This window comes from Sturnira hondurensis, unplaced genomic scaffold (assembly GCF_014824575.4).
Source record: "Sturnira hondurensis isolate 20B ecotype Veracruz unplaced genomic scaffold, ASM1482457v3 Scaffold0022179, whole genome shotgun sequence".
Lineage (NCBI taxonomy): Eukaryota > Metazoa > Chordata > Mammalia > Chiroptera > Phyllostomidae > Sturnira > Sturnira hondurensis.
Window position 1 is genome coordinate 249,795 of NW_028094810.1, and position 18,360 is coordinate 268,154.

The window sequence follows — 18,360 nt, forward strand, 5'->3', positions numbered from 1 at the left end:
GCCGTGTGACCAGGGGAACAGCTGTTGGGCGTAGGGTTTGGGGAGAGATGACACTAGAGGTAGGTGAGAGCCAGGGAGTGAGAGGACCCGGAGCCACAATGGAGTGTCTGAGCAAGTTGGCAGGGGTCTTTCAAGCGTTTTTAAGCAAGGGGTGACATGATCAGGAGATATTTTAGAACACTGTCTCTTGCAGCTTTAAGGAAAGAATATTTAAGAGGGGTACAGAAATCCAGGTAGGGAATTAGAAAAATAGGACCTAAAGCAGTGGCTGCTGGAAGGAGGTGCTAAATTGAAGAAGAGACAGAACTTGTTGGATGTTTCAAAATGTACTGTATATCTTACTCAAACTTGGTCTCTACAAAGCCCACAAATTTAATGAATTTTGTTCTCACTCTCATTTTGTAAAATTCTTCATGGAGCTTGGGTTGTCTGGATGTGGTGTCAAAAAGTAGAAGAATAAAGAGGAGAAGAAACGGGAAGAGGAGGGGAAGAATGCTGATTCCAAACTAAATAACCAGGAAGCAGATGAAGCACATGTTGAGAGAACAAGGGAGATAGCTAAAGTGGAACAAATATTTAAAAATTGGACGTGGGGTGTGAGGAAGAAGTGCACTAGCTTATAGATGAAAATGATCAGCTGTATGTTGGTAATTGTTGAACCTGGGTAGTGGGTACATGGGCTGATGTTCTCTACTTTTTTAAAAAAGATTTTATTTATTTTTAGAGGGGAAGGGAGGGAGAAAGAGAGGGAAACATCAGTGTGTGGTTGCCTCTCGTATGTCCCCTACCAGAGATCTGGCCTGCAACCCAGTCATGTGCCCTGGACTGGGAACTGAACCAGCGACCCTTTGGTTCACAGGACTGCACTCGGTCCACTGAGCCACACCAGCTGGGGCATGATGTTCCCTACTTTTATGAATATTTAAACATTTGCTTATCAAAAAGTTTTTTATTTTTAAAGTATATTTTATTAATTATGCTATTACAGTTGTTCCATTGTTTTCTGCCCTTTATCCCCCTCCACACTGCACCCCCCTCCCTCCAGTATTTTCCTCCACCCCCAACCTTAGTTCATGTCCGTGGATCATACGTGTAAGTTCTTTGGCTTCTCAATTTCCTATACTATTTTTAACCTCCTACTGTCTATTTTGAACCTACCAATTATGCTTCTTATTCCTTGTACCTTTTTCCCCCATTCTCCTCCCTCCCCACTGATAACCCTCCATGTGATCTCCATTTGTGTGAATCTGTTCCTGTTCTAGTTGTTTGCTTAGTTTGTTTTTACTTTTCATTGGTTTTTTAAGGTTCAGTTGTTGAAGGTTGTGAATCTGTTACCATTTTACTGCTCATAGTTTTGATCTTCTTTTTCTTAGATAAGTCCCTTTGACATTTCATATAATAAGGGCTTGGTGATGAACTCCTTTAACTTGACCTTATCTGAGAAGCACTTTATCTGCCCTTCCATTCTAAATGAAAGCTTTGCTGGATAGAGCAATCTCGGATGTAGGTCCTTGCCTTTCATGTGTTGGAATACTTCTTTCCAGTCTCTTGCCTGGAAGGTCTCTTTTGAGAAATCTGCTGATAATCTGATGGGAACTCCTTTGTAGGTGACTGTCCCCCTATCTCTTGCTGCTTCTAGGATTCTCTCTTTCATTTTAATCTTGGCTAATGTAATTATGATGTGCCTTGGTGTGTTCCTCCTTGGGTCCAGCTTATTTGGGACTCTCTGAGCTTCCTGGACTACCTGGAAGTCTATTTCCTTTGCCAGACTGGGGAAGTTCTCTTTGATTATTTTTTCAAGTAAGTTTTCCATTTCTTGATCTTCCTTTTCCCCTTCTGGTACCCCTATAATTCAGATGTTGGAATGTTTAAAGATGTCCTGGGGGTTCCGAAGCCTCTCCTCATTTTTTTTTTGAATTCTTGTTTCTTCATTCTGTTCTGGTTGAATGTTTCTTTCTTCCTTCTGCTCCAAATCGTTAATTTGGGTCCTAGTTTCCCTCCCTTAACTATTGGTTCCCTGTACATTTTTCTTTATTTCACTTTGCAGAGCCTTCACTTCTTCCTTTAGTTTGCCTCTGTGCTCAATCAGTTCTGTGAGTATCCTGATTACCAGAGATTTGAACTCTGCATCTGACAGGTTAGTTCTTTTCCTGGAGCTTTGATCTGTTTTTTCATTTTGGCCGTGTTTCTTTGTCTTGGTGCACTCGTTCTGCTCTAGAGGCAGAGCCTTCTTTGTGAGTGCCACTTGCGGCACTGTATGTGGGGGAGGGGTCAGAGAGGGAACAGTGTTACTTGCTTGGCTCTCACCCCACTTCCCCCACTACCCACAGGCGAATTGGGCCCCTCTGGTGCTGATTCCTGAGTGGGTGGATTTGTTTATGTTCTAGGGCCCTGTGGGTCCCTCCAACAGACTCTCATGAGACTGGGAGTTTCCCACCCCCTGCTGCTGCTGCAACCCCCACAGATTTTTACAGCCCAAGTTTTTGTTTTTAATTTTATTTATTTAGAGAGAGAGGAAGGGAAGGAGAAAGAGAGGAAGAGAAAACATCAACATGTGGCTGCCTCCCAGTGGGTCCTCCTAGTGGCTGCACTAGGTCCCAGTGCACCCTTCACTGGGGACCCAACCCACAATCCAGGCATGTACCCTGGCTGGGAATTGAACCGGTGAGCCTTTGGTTCACAACCTGTGCTCAGTCCACTGAGCTATACCAGCCAGGGCTGCAGCCAGAGGTTTTGAGGCCTTATCTGGGAAGACCCGCACTGGAACCCTGTGTTGCACAGTCTGTCTCTCCCCAGTTCTTCCCGGTTTATTCGCATGCAAATGTGGAACCACCCGGTGCACCAGCAGCCGCCTTGCTGTGTGTCCTCTCCACCCTAACTGCCTGTCTCTGCTCCTCCTGTCTGAATGAATGTTTTTTCATTAACTCCTCTGTTTCAGACTTCCATACAGGTTGATTTTCTGGCAGTTCTGGTCATTTTTTTGTTTTTAAATTGGTTGTTGTCCTTCTTTTGGTTGTGTGAGGAGGCAAAGTGTAACTACCTACGCCTCCATCTTGGCTGGAAGTCATCAAAAAAATTTCAAAAGAATGATTAAAAAGAAAGGGAATTGAAATTAAGTCCTACTTGTCTTTTAGTGTTGATCAAAATTGATCAAGTAGAGTTATATATTTATCTTTTTGAGAGTTTTTGTTTTCCTCCTCCCCTTTATAGCAGGATAAAAGTAAACTGATTTTCAGGCCTTGGCTGGCGTGGCTCAGTGGATTGAGCGCCTGCCTGCGAACCGAAAGGTCTCCAGTTTGATTCCCAGTCTCAGAGCCCAGGCCTGGGTTGTGGGCCAGGTTCCCAGTTGGGGGCATGTGAGAGGCAACCTTTGACGTTTCTCTCCTTCTCTTTCTCCTTCCCTTCCCTTCTTTCTAAAAATAGATAAATTAAATCTTAAAAAAAAACCCAAAAATGTAACACTGATTTTTGGAGGGGTCAAAGGAAATAAAATCTGCCTTAAAAGTCAGGAAAAAAGTGTTTCTTTATGTTATTTTCTGGACAAACATATACAACTTATTCGATGTAATAGTTGTCTGAAATGCAGATAAATACTCCCCCTTAACTTATTTTTAGCGGGTACTATGAGCTGTCCTCATGTACTTTAAAAGTGTGAAAGAAAGGAACTGCGTGTTGAAGTTTGCAAGTGACCGCGTATGCTGTGGTGTCTTTACCATCACCCAGGCCCCATGGCCTTCAAATGTGTCCTCATTTGAAATATGATTGAGGGCCTATTTTTTGTCTTGGGCTTATTTGCTTGGTAAAGAGAGGAAATAGTTGTTCAGCTCTAAACAGTTGAACACTGTGGCTGTCATTGTCTGGCTTTGCTTTGCTCAGCAGAAAGCCCAGTGCTGCCCAGTTGGATATTGTGGGTGCCTCCCACATGCCCATGTGGGACCATCAGAATATTTGCACCACTTTTGGCCATGACCCAGACCTCCTAATGTAAAAAAGACATTCTTAAACCACTCTTCCTAGGAACAAGCTTTTGAGTACACTTGATATAAGATCAATTAGTGGTCGCAGATCATGAAGTCTATGCAAGAAGACAGGCCCCGGAGTGAGGAGAACGTGCCTTATGTTGTACCATCCTCTTGTTAGGGCTCCATGACTCTGTCCTCTCTGTTTGATTGACATTTACTGAGCATTTGGCACTGGGGATGCAACAGAGTCCTGCTGCCTTTAAGTAGCTGTCAGTCAGCTGCAGAAGTGGTATCCTGAACGCTTTGAAAGAAAAGGCCAAGTTCACTGGTGTGGAAGGTGCTAACCCTGGCTCAGTAGTGGTCCCACAAGGCTTGGTGCTATTCCAGCAGAGGCTTGGGGGCTGAGAGAGAGGGTTTCCCAGGCATGAGGACCTGCATGTGGGGAGTATGGAAAATCAATAGTCTTTACTGGTCAGGTCATAGCACAAGCTAAGTGGACAAAGGCAATTTAATAAAACAACATAAATGCCCAGTGAATAGAGTATCCCCCACCTTATTCGTGAGAGATACATTTCAAGGCCCCAGTGGATACCTAAAACCACAGATAATACCAAACCCTATATATACTATGTTTTTTTATATACACACATATGGTAAAGTTTAATTTAAAAATTAGGCACAGTAAGAGAAAAATAATGATAATAACATAGTAAAATAGAACAGTTATAACAATATACTGTGGTAAGTTGCGTGTATGTGGTCACTTGTTGCAGGGGATCACTTGCCATTTGCCACTTCCAGACCTTGGCTGACTGGAACTGCAGGTCGGGGGACAGCTGTACATGGTGAGACGTAGCATGTGCTGTTCGGAGTGATTCCTGTCTTCCAGAGAATAGTCCAGCAGGGTGGGAATTAGGGGCAAGAGGTCCCCAAAGGAAACAAAGAAATCTCTTCTCTCATCTAGACATTGAGAGTGACTTTAGCCCTGACCGGCTATGACTCGGTTGGGCATCGTTCTGAAAAGCAAAGGTCACCAGTTTGATTCCAGGTCAAGGAACAAGACTGGGTTACAGGTTTGGTCGCCAGTTGGGGTGCATATGAGAAGCAGTCAATTGATGTTTCTCTTCCTCGCCTCCCTTCCTTCCCCTCTCTCTAAACATAAATAAAATCTTTTCTTTTTTAAAGAGGCACTTTTGGCCCCGGCTGGTGTAGCTTAGTGGATTGAGCACGGGCTGCAAACCAAAGGGTTGCCAGTTCCATTCCCAGTCAGGGCGCATGCCTGGGGTGCAGGCCAGGTCCCCAGTAGGGGGTGCAGGAGAGGCAACTGAGGCAACTGCACATTGATATTTCTCTCCTTTTCGTCCCCTCTCTCTAAAAATGAATAAATGGCCCTGGCTGGTGTAGCTCAGTGGATTGAGCACGGGCCTGTGAACCAGAGGATCACGGTTCAATTCCCAGTCAGGGCACATGCCTGGGTTGCAGGCCAGTTCCCAGCAGGGGATGCAGTTCCTAGCAGGGGGCACACGAGAGGCAACCATACATTGATATTTCTCTCCCTCTCTCCTTCCCTTCCCCTCTAAAGATGAGTAAATAAAATCTTTAAAAAAAATAAAAATAAAAATGAATAAATGAAATTTTAAAAAATAAAAATAAAGAGGCACTTTTGATGTCATCAGTATGTAGTGCTAGAGTGGTGAGGTGATCTGTACATTTATTTAAGCCATTGACAAAATCCTTTCAGTTTCCGTTAATAGCTGGTGAAGCTAGATAGTAAAGTTAACCTTATTCAGAACCTTTCCCTAACTCTTACGTATTTTCTCCACTTAAAAAAACTTGTCTATTTCCTACAAGTATCTCCTGTGCTTATATAAACATATTTTTCTTGCTCTCTGTTTTTTAATTTGCAGGTATACTTTTTTATTTTTTGAAATTTGAAGTAGCCTTGATTTAAGTAAAATCTACTTTGTAAAATTGTCACCTTAGTGTGACTAAGGAATCCGAAGAGTAGATTTTCTTCGAGTGGTGGAAAGCATTCGTGTAGCTGTGCAAGAACTTTTGGGCACACAGAAGGGAACCTTCTCCTTAATTATTCCCTCACAGAAATTAAACTGTAGTTCCAACCTCCCAAAATTCTCAGATGAAACTGAAGTTACGATTTGAAGGCATGCAGTTAAAAAATAAACATTTTAGCCCTGACTGGTGTGGCTCAGTGGATTGAGCATCGACCTGCGAACCAAAAGGTCACCAGTTCGATTCCTGGCCGGGACATATGCCTGGGTTGTAGGCCAGGGCCCTAATTGGGTGCATGTGAGAGGCAACCAGTTGATGTTTCTCTTGAGCATCCATGTATCTCTCCCTTTCTTCCCCTTCCTTACCCTTTTAAAAACTAAAATCTGACTTATATTAAAGTACCCTGAAATGACCTCTTTTCAAGAAAAAAAAACCACGAGCTATCAAATGCTAATAAAACAATTAGACCACCTACTTTTTTATTGATTGATTGATTTTAGAGAGAGGGGGAAGAGAAACATTGATTTTTGTTTTCCTACTTTTTTATGAATTCATTGGTTGATTTTTTATATCCTCACCTGAGAACATTTTGTCATTTCTTTTATTTTTTGGAGCTAGGAAGGGAGAGGGAGAAACGTGATTGGCTGTCTCCCACACGCACCCAGAGTGGGGATCACATGCAACCAGACTGGGGAATCAAATGGGCAACCTATGTATGTGCCCTGACTAGGAATTGAACCTGCAACCTTTTGGTTAAGGGACAATGCTCCAACCAACTAAGCCACACCGGTTAGACCCATTGGTTGATTCTTGTATGTTTCCCGACAGGGGATCGAACCCACAACTTTGGTGTATCCAGATGATGTTCTAATCAGCTGAGCTACCTGACCAGGGAGACCCCCTACTTTCATAATATCTGTGGAACTCCCAGTTGTTTGTTTTGGCAGTTTTTCTTCTGCCCTTGGTAGAATATTTATGCTTCCTTATCTGTTTAAAAAACAGTTAGAGTGAGACTTTTTAAAAAATTTTCTGTTCTCGCTGACTCAGTAAACCCTAGAGAAAGAGCTCTTGGAGAAAAAGAAGACACTTTATTTCCTTTCTGCGTGTACAGGGTCCAGCAGGAGTAACACCTGCTTGAGTGTGGTTGGTAGGATAATAATATGGGTGCAATAATTTATAGTTCTTTTTAAAAATAATTTATAGTTCTAACTTGAACATTTCACCTAAAATGTCATACAGTGTGTTCGAGTGTGATATTGTTATGTTACAGAATTTCATGCTTATGACTTTGTGATAAAAGATCCTGTGATAAATAGGGGCATTGTTAGTGCCACACCATGTATGCCTACCCTTGAAAAGTTAATGAACTGCATAAACCATCATTTTATTTTACTGTTTTTCCCCATGATTAGAGTTTCCACCCTGGGTGGCATAGCCTGTACACTTCGGGGAGGACAGGGGTGGCAGCTCAGACACACTCACAGTCTCCAGGTGTGTCTGCTTCCTCACAGTTCCTTAGTGCCAGGGGAATAATCCGAAATCCATACACGTGGGCTATGTTTATTTCACTCAGTTACCCTGAGAGTCATATCTATTACCTTAATATGTGTCATATTGATACACTTTCTTTCTCATCCCTTACATTTTTCTTCATTTGTTTTGTTTTATTGGACATTTAGTCAAAATGTGGACTTTATAGTTACCATTTCATTTTTTTTTAAATATTTTATTTGTCTTATTTTTAGAGAGAGAGGAAGGGAAGGAGAAAGTGGGAGAGAAACATCACAATGTGTGGTTGCCTCTCATGCACCCCCTACTGGGGACCTGGCCTGCAACCCAGGCATGTGCCCTCACTGAGAATTGAACCTGTGATCCTTTGCTGCACAGGCCCATGCTCAATCCACTGAGCTACACCATCCAGGGCTCTTTTTGTTTTTGTTTTTTTTTAATCCGTACCTGAGGACACCTTAATATGCTTTTTGTAGAGAGAGAGAGGAAGGAAGAGAAAGAAACATCGATGTGGGAGAGTCACCGATTGGTTGCCTTTGTATGCACCCAGACTGGGGATCCATGCCAGGTCGGGATCATGCACATCCGGAGTTGGGGGACTTCGCATGTGCCAGCACCCAGACCAGGGATGAACCCGCAGCCTGGGTTATGTGCCCTGACCACAAATCGAATCCCAGCCTTTCTGTTACAGGATGACGCTCCAACCACTGGGTCACGCGGGCCAGAGCAGATGGTTATCACTTCTGAAGCTCAGGGTTGATAGGAAAAGTACCAGTCAACGACTGTCTGAAAAATCCCCTGACTCAGTTTCTAATTTCTGTCCTCAAGCCCACCAGCTTGTTAGAAGAGACAGAAAAGAACAGTGGATGCAAATGAAGTAAAGATACCAATCTCTTAACCTCATGCTCCTTTTCCTCATTTTTTCTTCAACTGTTTTATCTTCACAGCTTTTATTTTAGATGAAAATTGCTTAATTCCTTTTTGGTATCTGGTAAGCATTCATTTCATTTCATACACAGGGTTTGAAAAAATAGGTTTAAAAATTGCTTCAAATTTTTTGTTTAAAAAGTAGGTTTGCAGTTGTGAGTACGCAAAACAGAGTGTTTTCAAATGAATGAATTAATTAATTAATTAATTTTAATTTATTGATTTTAGAGACAAAGAGGAGGGGGAGAGAGAGAGAGACAAAGAAATATTGATTTGTTGCTCTGCTTGCTTATTTATGAATTCTTTGGTTGCTTCTTGTATGTGCCCTGACTGGAGATTGAACCTACAGTTTTGGAGTAATGGGATGATGCTCTAACCAACTGAATTACCCAACCAGGGCATGTTATTTTTTATTTATTATTATATTATTTTCCATAGGAACGACTGTAAGTCCACTTTTGCCTCACTCTGTATTTGTGGACACGTAATGGATTTTGTTTCCCTTTAAGATCTGTTGACTCGATGTGAACAACTGTTAAAGTTCCCTAGGATTCCTGTTCTCCAGGCATCTCACATTGAATTTTGCCAGCTCCGAGATAGCCATCTTTGTTCCACAGTTGGACTCTTTCATGCCCAGTGTCTGTGGGTCTTCCCTGTGCTAGCCAATGAGGAGCCAGAAAACACCCTTAGTGTCAGGGATATGGTTTGTCCAGGCGTGTGGTTTGCAGATGCTTCGTTGTGATATTAGAGGTAAAATACCTTGAAGTTTCTCTTACTCCATCTTTATCTGGAATTTAACCTTTGCCATTTGAAACAAAAAGAAAAAAAGCTATGAGTTTATAAACATCAATTCAGTTTAGGAGGGAGCGTCTGGTACTTTATTTTTGATCCTGTTCAGATCAGGCCCCTGTTGGTAGGGCCTGAAGCCCTCCCACTGACTGCTGCACACAGGTGAACCAAAATGATGATCGACAGTATTCATCACTTTGCAAAAATGTAAACTTACAGCTTCAGGAAGCTGAGAAAACCTGAAACAGGATGAACTCAAAGAAATTCGTGCCAAGATAGATTATAATTAAACTTCTGAAAAAAAAGAAGAAGAAGAATTGACGTGTTACTTACAATTCATACGACAGATTTCTTGTCGGAAACCTCGAAGGCCAGAAGAAAGTGGCTTAACATTTGTCAAGTGCTGAAAGCAAAGAACCTATCAAACCCCGAGTTGTATTTTGAGAGAACATTTATTAAAACTGGGGACAGTGAAACAAGGAAGGGCTTAAAGCAGAAGAAGCAACAGGAGAGCCCAGGCGGGGCTGCTGTCAGCTCACTGGGAAGTCGGAGGAACGGGGGCCTTGGGGAGAGGTTGGGGGTTAGCCGGGGGGCTGCTGCTGCCCACTGCAAGTTCTAAACTGGAGTTCAAAATAACATTCAGGGAATCACAGGAAGTCAGGAGAAGAGAACCAAGAAAAAAAAAAAAAACAGGGAACAAACTACTACAAGGCAGATTAAAGGCCTAACATTGATAATTTCCTTGAAAGTAAATGGTCTGAGAATAAAAGATTGCAGAGTGGATTTATTTATTTTTTTTAAAGATTTTATTTATTTATTTATCTTTAGAGGGGAAGGAGAGAAGGAGAGAAACATCAATGTATGGTTGCCTTTTGTGCGTCCCCTGCTGGGAGTTGGCCTGCAGGGAACTGGACTACAACCCAGGCATGTGCCCTGACGGGGAATCGAACCTCGATCCTCTGGTTCACAGACCCGCACTCAATCTGCAGAGTGGATTTTAAAAAATGATTCTGGTTGCAAGTCTCATGGGGACCCTTAGGGTTTAGGGGAAAGAAAATTCATGTGGAAAGGAGATTTGAGTGGGCATGCCCCAAGGAGGGCGTGCCTCAAACCTGGAGATTTTTACCTGGTGAAATTATTCTTTAGGAATGATGGAGAAATAAAGACATTTTCAAATGAGAAAAATTGATTTGTTGCCAGTAGACCAACTTTAGAAGTATGACTGAAGGAATTTCTTGAAACAAAGGGAATGATAAAAGAAGGCATCTTGAAAGCTTATGGAGAAAAAAATAGAAAAAGCACAAGTACAAGTAAATGCTACAGATTTTTCTTCTCTAGTTTTCTAAATTGTTTGATGGTTGGAACAAAAACTATAATACAGCTGTGGTTCTCGGAGTGTATAGAGGAAATATTTAGTGTAATACACACAAGGGTGTGTAAAAGGACTTAAAAGGAAGTTCACTTTCTACATTTCACTTGAAGTGCGATAGAAAAACGCTGACACCAGCAGACTGCACTGTTAGGTGTGTCTGATGTGAGGCTGGGAGCAACACTACAGATGAGTGAGACCGAGTTCTAAACAACAGTCAGATGATCCACACACACAGGCAGGCAGGCAGGCAGAGAGAACCAGGGGGGAAAACAGGGAACAAACTACTAAAAGGCAGATTAAAGGCCTGACGTTCCTGTAATTTCCTTGAAAATAAATGGTCTGAGAATAAAAGATTGCAGAGTGGAGTTTTAAAAAAAAGACCCAGCTCTGGCCTGGAACTCAGTTTGTTAGAGCATTGTCCCATCGTCTCTGTCTCTCTTTCTCTTCCCCCCTCCTCCCCTCCCTCTCTCCCTTCCTCTCTCTCTAAAAAAAAAAAAATCAATACATTAAAATTTTTTTAAATGATCCAGCCCGGCCACGTGGCTCAGTTGGTTGGGGTGTTGTCCTGTACATCAAAAGGATTATAAGATTGTGGGTTCAATCCCGTCAGGGTGTGTATGGGAGGCAACCGATCAATGTTTCTCTCTCTCTCCCCCTCCCTTTTCTTCTCCCCGTCTCTCCCCTGCCCCATCCTCTCTCTCCAAAATTAATTTTTTAGTCCCTGGCTGGCGTAGCTCAGTGGATTGAGCATGGGCCTGCGATCCAGGGGGTCGCGGTTCGATTCCCAGTTGGGGCACATGCCTGGGTTGCAGGCCAGTTCCCTGCAGGCCAACTCCCAGCAGGGGATGCACAAAAGGCAACCATACATTGATGTTTCTCTTCCTCTCTCCTTCCCCTCTAAAGGTAAATAAATAAATAAATAACTTTTTTAAATAAATAAATAGTTTAATTTTTTAAAAAATGCCCTCAGATGAGCATTAAAAAATTAAAATTAAAAAAGTATCCATATGTTGTCTAAAAGAAACCTGCTTCAAATATAATGAAACAGGTGAATTGAAAGTAAAAGGATAGAAAAAGATATATGTATATCATGCAGACATTAATTAGATAAGGATGAGAATAACTGTCTTAATGACAGAGTCGACTTCAGAGCAAGACAGTTCGTAGGGGCAGAGTTGGACATGGTACAATGAGAAAAAGGACAGCCTTCCAAGAAAATACTGCGATCCTGAATATGCCTGCGCCGGCAACAGAGCTCCAGTTTTCTTATTAATTTTTTAAAATATTTTTTCAGTTTACTGTTTCATTAATTTCCTCTTTTGTTATTATTCCCTCCTATTTTTTGCTTGCTTTGATTTGAACTACTTTTTCCCCCTAATTTCAGCTCATGGTTGAAATACTGATTTGAAATCTTTCTAATATAGGTATTTTGGTTTATAAATTTCCCCACATATAGTTTTAGCAACATTCTACAATTTTTTAAATGCTTGTTTTCATTCAGTTTAAACTATTTATTTATTTTTATATTCTATATACTTATTCATTTTAGAGAGGAGGAGGGACACATCAGTTTACGACAGAAACATCTCTCCCTCTCACACACCCCCAAGCAGGGCCTGGCCCACAACCCTGGTGTGTGCCCTGCCTGGGAATCAAACTGAGGACCTGTCAGTTCACAGGTGGGTGCTCAGTCCACTAAGCCACACCAGCCAGGGCTAAAATATTTTATTTTTTAATTTAATTTTTATTTTTGATTTTAGAGAGGGGAAGGGAGGGGGAACAAGAGGGAGGGAAACATTGATGCAAGAGAGAAACATCCACCCCATTCCCTTCCTCTCAACCCCTGACTTGGGACCAAGGCAGCAACCCAGGAGTGTGCCCTCACCAGGAATTGAACCTGTGGCCTTTAGGTTTGTGGGACAACAATGCAACTGAGCCACAGCGGTCAGGGCTAAATATTTTATTTTTTTTATTTTCTTCTTTTACCCATGGTTATTTTGAAGTTTCATTTAATTTTCAGGCAATTTTTATATTGTCTGAATATGTTTTTTTGATACTGATTTCTAATACTGCTGTTTTTAAAAACCAAAAAGATGTTATTGTTCCACTTGGTATATCAGATATTTTTCTTTTTTAATACAGCACATATACACTCACCCGTGGCTGGTAAATCCGCCTCTGGTGTGTATGATGGCACTAAGTGTACTAACATTGTGTATTTCTGTAAAGAACACCAATATCCTCAGATTTACCATATTTTACATGTAAAACCTCAGATTTTACAATATTTAGGAAATCTGCAAGTTGAGGCATCTGAGGAGATCTGAGGATGACCAGGAAACTCTTCCTCCATTAACGTGGAACTGCAAGTTCTAAACCACAAGAATTGCAGCGCTGCTGCCCAAAAAGGCACAGCCCAAACTCAGTCTTTAGCCTGGCGTCAGGAAAGCCCTGCCTGCCAACCAGGAGAAGAAGGCCGTGGGAGCAGTGGGAGCCTGCCGCACGCACGCTCACTGCCTCCTCTTTCTCACGTTCTTTGTGATGCCCCTTGTAGAAGACATTTCTGTAAGGGTGGAGGTTGCAAGACTTCACCGGAAGACTTAAGGAACCTTCAGTGCAAAGAGCTTATGTTCCTTAGTGAAGTTCAGGTTTTAAGGATCTCAAATACAGAGCCTTGGCTCCTTGGGAAGCTTTACACTTGAAACAGTTCTTTTTTTTCCCCACAAAGATTTTATTTATATTTATTTTGGGGGGGAGGGAAGAGAAAGGACATTGGTGGGAGCATGAAACATCCATCAATTGCCTCTAGTAGGTGCCCCTACCAGGACCGAACCCCAGCATGCGCCCTGACCGGGAACTGAACTGGTATTTCGCTTGGAAGGATGACGCCCAACCAATTGAGCCTCACTGGTCAGGGCTGTCTTTTCTTTTCTTTTCTTTTTTTAAGATTTTATTTATTTATCTTTACACGGGAAGGGAAGGAGAAAGGGAGAGAAACATCGATGTATGGTTGCCTTTCGTGCGTCCCCTTCTGGGAGTTGGCCTGCAGGGAACTGGCCTGCAACCCAGGCATGTGCCCTGACTGGGAATCGAACCGAGATCCTCTGATTCGCAGGCCCGCGCTCAATCCACTGAGCTACACCAGCCAGGGCTGTCTTGAAACAGTTCTTTTAATAGGGAAAGAGGAAGCCAGTGAGATGATCGAGGTCTCCTGATGTGTGGAGAAGAGTCACATTTCTGGTCATGTTTTAAAAACACACCTTAGAGCCCTGGCTGGTATAGCTCAGTGGATTGAGCACGGGCCTGTAAACCAGAAGATCGCGGTTCGATTCCCCGTCAGGGCACATGCCTGGGTTGCAGGCCAGTTCCCAGCAGGGGATGAACCAAAAGCAACCATACATTGATATTTCTCTCCTCCTCTCCTACCCTTCCCTTCTAAAGATAAATAAATAAAAATTTAAAAAAATAAATAAAAATACACCTTAGGCATACCAGTACACAGAGCATTTTTGGAGGGAGCCATAACAAACTGCTAACTGCCCTGGCCTGGTGGTGTCGTTGGTTGGTGCGTCATCCCACACACCAAAAGGTTTCAGGTTCAATCCCCAGTCAGGGCAGTACAGGAGACAACTGATTGATGTTTCTCTCTCTCATTGGATAGTGTGTGTGTGTGTCTGTGTGTGTGTGTGCGTGAGAGAGAGAGAGAGACTGTAAAAGCAATGAACATATCCTTGGGTGAGGAGTAAAAAACAGAAACAAACGCTAACATGCTTCTCTGGAGCTTGAGGGCCACAAGAAGGAGGGAGATGTATGCTTGTGCACCTTTCAAATATGTATAATATATTGCTGACTTTAAAAAAAATAGACTCCAGCCCTGGCTGGTGTAGCTCAGTGAACTGAGCACCGACCTGCGAACCAAAGGATCGCGGTTCGATTCCCAGTCAGGGCACATGCCTGGGTTGCAGGCCAGTTCCCAGCAGGGGTCAGTTCCCAGCAGGGGACATGTGAGAAGCAACCATACATTGATATTTCTCTCCCTCTCTCTTTCCCTTCCCTTCTAAAGATAAATAAAATCTAAAAAATAAAATAAATAAAAATTTTTAAAAAATAGAACCCCCAAACTACATCAGCAGTAATTGTTTTGCACTATCCTTTGCTTTTAGCTTTAGGGATCCCCATAGTTTAGGGATGCTAAGACCAACGAAGAGGTTGGTTACTGGGAGAGGCTCTTCCTTCCTTGGCTTTCCTTCTGGCTGACAGTGGGGGTGGAGTCTCCACTTCAGGGGCCAGAGGCAAGAGAAACCTAGTCTTCATCTGATGGTGAAAGTGGGACGACCTCCATCCTTCACCTGACACATTCACAGGCTGCCCAAGATGCATTTCACCAACAGCTTTACAATCCCTAGATCTACCCATCCAGACCCAATCACCAGATGCACCAGCGCTGTCCGGAAGCTAATGTTGAACACGTCTTCCGGGTGCTCCTGCCACAAGGTAGGTCTGGGAATTGCAGGTGAGAGACAGTGGGACCAGCTGTGTCACTTTGAGCAGACGCCCCTCATCCTCGCATAGACAGTCTTAGGGCGATTTCCTGCTGTCTCCTGGTAAACGCTTCTGCTTCTGACTGATGAGGGCAGCTTGAGCTCTGAGAGCTTGAGTTTCTTGCCCAACATTTTAAAGCTCTTAAGTAAGAAGTTTAAAGATAGAGCTTTTAAAATAAAGAATTTTAGAATTCTGAATTCTCATTCAGTTTTCTTTCCTTTACTGAAGGAATTGCTGTGTTTTGATTATTTCAAACATCCCCTTACTGGGGACAGAGTGGCCAGGTGTGCTGAGTAAGCGGCTTGTCTGTGTGTCAAGGTTCTGCTGCTGGCTCTTTCCCTAGTTACCCCTGCAGGCACCCCACCCCGCCTCCCCCACGCCCACGTCAGGTACGTGGGTTTGGTGAGGTCCTGGTCATGAGTCACTGTTTGATTTCCTGTATTGAACTTACTACCTTTGACAGACACACCTTTTCTGACTTTCAAGATGGTAAAACTTACACGTCTCAGCACTAAGGAGAATGTACACAGATTTGTTTGGTTTTCTTTTTAAATTGTGGTAAAACACACGTGACATAAAATTTGTCACCAGTGTCATTTAGTGCTCCTGATGTTTCACAGCCTGCACCACCACGTTGACCCCACAAAGGGAAACCCTGCCCGGCCTGGTGGTCGGTCATCCCCGTTTCCCCTCCCCAGACCTCGGCGACCGCTGATCTTTCTGCCTGTGTAGATTTGCCTGTTCTGGATGTTTCATATAAATGGAATCATATTTTTCACAGAGCAGAAGTGTTTTCAGGGCTCATCTGTGTTGTAGCGTGTGAGTGCCTTATTCCTCTTGGGGCCAAATAACACTCACTGTACAGAGTTACCACACTTTGCTTACCCATTCATCTGTGGAGGACATTTGGGTTGTTCGAAATAATGAAGTTATGAATATTTGTTTACACATTTTGATACAGGTCTGTTTTCATTTCTTTGGGCTTAGAAGTGCAATTGCTGGATCGTGCGGTAACGGCCCGACTCCCTGAGGAGCCGCCAGACCTTCCCACCAGCAGTGCCTGAGGCTCCTGACTCCACGTCCTCACCGGCACTTTTCCTTGTTTGTTTTAAACCCTCACCCGAGGCCATGGTTATTGATTTTAGAGAGAGAGGAAGGGAGGGAGAAACATTGATGTGAGAGAGAAACTGATTGGTTGTCTTTTCTACGTGCCTCGACCGGGGCTCGAACCCGAAACTTTTTGGTGCATGGGACGATGCTCCAACCAACTGAGCCACCAGGTCAGGGTAATGACCTGACAATGTACTTGTCATTTTTAGTTTTTGTAATTAAAGCTACCCTAGTGGGTGTATACACAGGTTTTTAAATCAATTATTTATGAAAGGGAAGAAACCAGTTAAAGTCAAACAATAAAAAATCGATACCAGAAGCATCCGTCTCTTGTCTCCCCGCCCTCCTCTAGCCCGCTCCTAGAGGGAGCACATTTCTGTTGCTTCTCCGGGTTTCACCTCTGGTGTGTTCTGTTTTACTCATTTTGAGTCTTTGGCTAGGTGAGGATGACAACTCACTCTGGCTCAGATAATCCCTTCCTTCGTCTTAATACAATTTGTGTTACTTAGGACATGGGTTTGACTACTTAAAAAGGATCAAAACAACAAGTATCTTGCCTTATACAAGATAGAAGTTTGTTTCTCTCTCATTTAATAAGGAACTCCAGGATCAGTGGTGGTGGTTTCCAGCTACCAGGGACCATGCTCTTTCTGTCCTGTGGCTTCACTGTCTTCGAAAGTGTTTTCCATCTTATTTTTCAAGGCGGTGGCTCCAGGTTTCCCCACCCCACCCCCACCCCCCATTCCGCCATAGGAAGGGGAACAGGGCAGGAGAGGGCTTACTCTCCACCATAAAGGCTCAGCAGCTGTGCGTGACCCCTGCCCTCTTCCATGCAGCTGTCCACGTTCTTCCATGTGACTTCAGATATACTTTATCTTGTTATTAACAATTAACTAGTGTCCCCTGGCTGGTGTGGCTCAGTTGATTGGGAATCGTCCTGAGAACAGAGAGGTCTCCAGTTGGGTTCCTGGCAAGGACACATGCCAGGGTTGCAGGTTTGGTCCCCGGGGCATGGATGGAAGGCAACCACTTGATATTTCTCTCCCTCTCTTTCTCCCTCCCTTTTCCTCTCTCCAAAAATAAAATAAAATTTTAAAATAGGAACAATTAGCTAGTGTTTGAGTGCTTCGTATGTGTCAGATGCTGTTCTAAATGCCCCTTTCTGTTCACTAACTTAACCCTCAAAACAGTCCTCTGAAGTAGATACCGCTTCCCTTCCACAGGTGAGGGAATCAGGCTCCGCTGCCCGAGGAGCTGCCCGGGTCACACAGTGTGCGGGGCAAGGCTCCAGGGCCCGCCTTCACTCGCGATGCTTTTATTTATTTATTTAATATATTTTATTGATTATATCATTACAGTTGTTCTATTCCCCCCCTTCATTCCCCTCCACCCGCACACTCCCCCCCACCATTCTCCCCCCCTTAGTTTATAACCACGTGTCTCAAGTTCTTTGGATTCTATATTTCCCATACTATTCTTGCCCTCCCCCTATCTATTTTCTACCTACCATCTATGCTATTTTCTGTGCCTTCTCCCCCTTTCTCCTCCTCCCACCCCCCTGTTGCTAACCCTCCATGTGTTCTTCATTTCTATGGTTCCACTCCTGATCTAGCTGTCTTCTTGGTTTGCTTTTGTTTTAGGTGTGGTTGTTAATAACTGTGTGTTTGCTGTCCTTTCACTGTTCATATTTTTCATCTTCTTTTTCTTATATAAGTCCCTTTAGCATTTCATATAATAAAGGCTTGGTGATGATGAACTCCTTGAACTTGACCTTATCTGAGAAGCACTTTATCTGTCCTTCCATTCTAAATGAAAGTTTTGCAGGACTCGCGATGCTTTTAAATTGGGGTCCGTGACCCTCCAGGGGATCCCACCAGGATCTGTACTGTAGGCTGGCAGAAGGCTTATCGGAGGTGCCCAGCCCCAGTGCTGACAGGGCCTTCTCAGTTAATGTTTAGTTATTATCAGCCCCGGCCCAGCACTGCCCTGCAGCTCCCTAGGCTTGTCTCAGTGTCAGTGGGCGAGAAATGTCAGTGTATGAGGGTGAAACTATTTCCTCTGCTGACTCTATACCGATTTACTGCTCTGAATTAGAGACCTTCCTAAGTGGAATCACTGACACCCTAAGCATTTATTTAG

The 18,360-nt window shown here is 43.3% G+C and overlaps 1 protein-coding gene across 7 annotated transcripts in view; it reads left to right on the top strand.

Moving 5' to 3' along the window:
• Window positions 1-18,360, top strand: part of FAM234A (family with sequence similarity 234 member A) — a 28,826-nt gene that overhangs the window by 1,669 nt on the left and 8,797 nt on the right. Inside the window, exons 2-3 of one of the 7 annotated variants that reach the window (XM_037034554.1) lie at window positions 4,736-4,807; window positions 14,976-15,063. The exons of 1 other annotated variant lie outside the window; for it this stretch is intronic. The gene's annotated coding sequence lies outside the window, so the exon portion shown is untranslated. Of the gene's footprint in view, window positions 1-4,735; window positions 4,808-12,224; window positions 12,249-14,933; window positions 15,064-18,360 lie in introns of those variants that run through there. 5 more of the 7 variants (XM_037034555.1, XM_037034552.1, XM_037034551.1 and 2 more) reach the window with 5 other exon arrangements.